This window comes from Oncorhynchus keta, unplaced genomic scaffold (genome assembly GCF_023373465.1).
Source record: "Oncorhynchus keta strain PuntledgeMale-10-30-2019 unplaced genomic scaffold, Oket_V2 Un_contig_4295_pilon_pilon, whole genome shotgun sequence".
NCBI classification, from domain to species: Eukaryota; Metazoa; Chordata; class Actinopteri; order Salmoniformes; family Salmonidae; genus Oncorhynchus; species Oncorhynchus keta.
The window spans coordinates 3,336-7,500 of record NW_026287693.1 but is presented as its reverse complement, the minus strand read 5'-3'; the positions used below and the strand labels follow the sequence as shown (position 1 = coordinate 7,500).

The 4,165-nt window shown below is 50.9% G+C and overlaps 1 pseudogene; it reads left to right on the top strand.

Annotated features, from left to right (window-relative positions):
• The window catches only part of LOC127924569 (ryanodine receptor 2-like), a 27,188-nt pseudogene extending 23,304 nt beyond the window's left edge, over positions 1 to 3,884 (top strand).
• The last annotated feature ends 281 nt before the right edge of the window (positions 3,885 to 4,165 follow it).

Sequence of the window (4,165 nt, the reverse complement as noted above, 5' to 3'; positions counted from 1 at the left end):
GAGAGGGAGCGAGGGAGATGGATGGATGAAGAGAGGGAGAGAGGGAGATGGATGGATGAAGGTACACTGCCTACTCGGGACAGAATGAGCTCTCATGAGGGAGAGGTAGGGAGGGAGAGAGAGGTAGGGAGGGAGAGAGAGGTAGGGAGAGGTAGGAAGGGAGAGAGAGGGATGGATGGATGAAGGCACACTGCCTACTCGGGACAGAATGAGCTCTCAGCAGCCTGAAATATACATTTCCTCCAGAGGATCAGTTTCACCTCCCATGGACCTCCTGTCATCGTTAAACACACTTCAGCAGCCTCTGTCCTCGTTATGGAAGAACCTCTACCCCAAACCATCTGTGGGAGGTTAAAGGCACCAATCCGGAAATTATTGTCTCAAGTCATGGTGCCTTTGGATGTTAAATAGAAGGTTGTGATGGAATCCAAATGTACATGTACACTCTTCTACCTGAACCTCCTGACCTCTATGGACCTACTGAACCTGTTAAACCCTCCTGGTATGAACCTACTAAACGTGTCAGATACTGCCCTCACTATACACTACTGGAGGTCTAGATACTGCCCTCAATATCCACTACTGGAGGTCTAGATACTGCCCTCAATATCCACTACTGGAGGTCTAGATACTGCCCTCAATATCCACTACTGGAGGCCTAGATACTGCCCTCAATATCCACTACTGGAGGCCTAGATACTGCCCTCAATATCCACTACTGCAGGCCTAGATACTGCCCTCAATATCCACTACTGCAGGCCTAGATACTGCCCTCAATATCCACTACTGCATGTCTAGATACTGCCCTCACTATACACTACTGCAGGCCTAGATACTGCCCTCACTATACACTACTGGAGGCCTAGATACTGCCCTCAATATCCACTACTGCATGTCTAGATACTGCCCTCACTATACACTACTGCAGGCCTAGATACTGCCCTCACTATACACTACTGGAGGCCTAGATACTGCCCTCACCATACACTACTGCAGGCCTAGATACTGCCCTCACTATACACTACTGCAGGCCTAGATACTGCCCTCACCATACACTACTGCAGGCCTAGATACTGCCCTCACTATACACTACTGCAGGCCTAGATACTGCCCTCACTATACACTACTGCAGGCCTAGATACTGCCCTCACTATACACTACTGGAGGCCTAGATACTGCCCTCACTATACACTACTGCAGGCCTAGACACTGCCCTCACTATACACTACTGCAGGCCTAGATACTGCCCTCACTATACACTACTGCAGGCCTAGATACTGCCCTCACTATACACTATTGCAGGCCTAGATACTGCCCTCACTATACACTACTGGAGGCCTAGATACTGCCCTCACTATACACTACTGCAGGCCTAGATACTGCTCTCACTATACACTACTGCAGGCCTAGATACTGCCCTCACTATACACTACTGGAGGCCTAGACACTGCCCTCACTATACACTACTGCAGGCCTAGATACTGCCCTCACTATATACTACTGCAGGCCTAGACACTGCCCTCACTATACACTACTGCAGGCCTAGATACTGCCCTCACTATACACTACTGGAGGCCTAGATACTGCCCTCACTATACACTATTGCAGGCCTAGATACTGCCCTCACTATACACTACTGGAGGCCTAGATACTGCCCTCACTATACACTACTGCAGGTCTAGACACTGCCCTCACTATACACTACTGCAGGCCTAGATACTGCCCTCACTATACATGACTGCAGGCCTAGATACTGCCCTCACCATACACTACTGGAGGCCTAGATACTGCCCTCACTATACACTACTGGAGGCCAAGATACTGCCCTCACTATCCACAACTGGAGGCCTAGATACTGCCCTCACTATACACTACTGGAGGCCTAGATACTGCCCTCACTATACACTACTGCAGGCCTAGATACTGCCCTCACTATACACTACTGCAGGCCTAGATACTGCCCTCACTATCCACTACTGCAGGCCTAGACACTGCCCTCACCATACACTACTGGAGGCCTAGATACTGCCCTCACTATACACTACTGCAGGCCTAGATACTGCCCTCACTATACACTACTGCAGGCCTAGATACTGCCCTCACCATACACTACTGGAGGCCTAGACACTGCCCTCACCATACACTACTGCAGGCCTAGATACTGCCCTCACTATACACTACTGCAGGCCTAGATACTGCCCTCATTATACACTACTGCAGGCCTAGACACTGCCCTCACCATACACTACTGGAGGCCTAGACACTGCCCTCACCATACACTACTGCAGGCCTAGATACTGCCCTCACTATACACTACTGCAGGCCTAGATACTGCCCTCACCATACACTACTGGAGGCCTAGACACTGCCCTCACCATACACTACTGCAGGCCTAGATACTGCCCTCACTATACACTACTGCAGGCCTAGACACTGCCCTCACTATACACTACTGCAGGCCTAGATACTGCCCTCACTATACACTACTGCAGGCCTAGATACTGCCCTCACCATACACTACTGGAGGCCTAGACACTGCCCTCACCATACACTACTGGAGGCCTAGACACTGCCCTCACCATACACTACTGGAGGCCTAGATACTGCCCTCACTATCCACTACTGGAGGCCTAGATACTGCCCTCACTATACACTACTGGAGGCCTAGATACTGCCCTCACTATACACTACTGGAGGCCTAGATACTGCCCTCACTATACACTACTGCAGGCCTAGATACTGCCCTCACTATACACTACTGGAGGCCTAGACACTGCCCTCACTATACACTACTGGAGGCCTAGATACTGCCCTCACTATACACTACTGGAGGCCTAGATACTGCCCTCACTATACACTACTGGAGGCCTAGATACTGCCCTCACTATACACTACTGGAGGCCTAGATACTGCCCTCACTATACACTACTGCAGGCCTAGATACTGCCCTCACTATACACTACTGCAGGCCTAGACACTGCCCTCACCATACACTACTGCAGGCCTAGATACTGCCCTCACTATACACTACTGCAGGCCTAGACACTGCCCTCACCATACACTACTGGAGGCCTAGATACTGCCCTCACTATACACTACTGCAGGCCTAGACACTGCCCTCACCATACACTACTGGAGGCCTAGATACTGCCCTCACTATACACTACTGCAGGCCTAGACACTGCCCTCACCATACACTACTGGAGGCCTAGATACTGCCCTCACTATACACTACTGGAGGCCTAGACACTGCCCTCACCATACACTACTGGAGGCCTAGATACTGCCCTCACTATACACTACTGGAGGCCTAGATACTGCCCTCACTATCACTACTGGAGGCCTAGATACTGCCCTCACTATCCACTACTGGAGGCCCCTCAGATACTGCCCTCACTATCCACTACTGGAGGCCTAGATACTGCCCTCACTATCCACTACTGGAGGCCTAGATACTGCCCTCACTATCCACTACTGGAGGCCTAGATACTGCCCTCACTATCCACTACTGGAGGCCTAGATACTGCCCTCACTATCCACTACTGGAGGCCTAGATACTGCCCTCACTATACACTACTGGAGGCCTAGAAATACAGCAGAAGAACCTGGAAGGATATGAAATAAGTTCCCCATAGATGTTCCTGTCGTATTCATCCATACCAAGGTGAAGTGTGTAATGTGTGAATATGTGCTTGATGAGGACAGCAGCAGGCTCGTATTTCTCAGGGATACAGACCAGTGTAATGGTCTGGTCTGTGGTGGAAGCATGGCTGATAACCCACCCCCCACTCACTCTCTTTTCTTCCCCAGGACGGTGCACTACGAGGGGGAGCTGTGTCCATCCACGCCCGTTCCCTCTGGAGACTGGAGACCCTACGAGTGGCGTGAGTTGAACGATATGACACATCTATCACATCTATCTGGGGGTACGGAGAACGATATGACACATCTATCTGGGGGGTACGGACAACGATATGAGTCATCTATCTGGGGGTAATGACAATGCATCTGAGAACGGGGGGGTCAACGACACACTCTATCTGGGGGGTAGGACCCTGCGGACAACAAGACACAGACATCTATCTATAAGGGGTTCGGACCAGACCCTGATATGACACAGGGGGTCAACACTCACTCTATGACAATGGACCAGACCCTGCTGCAG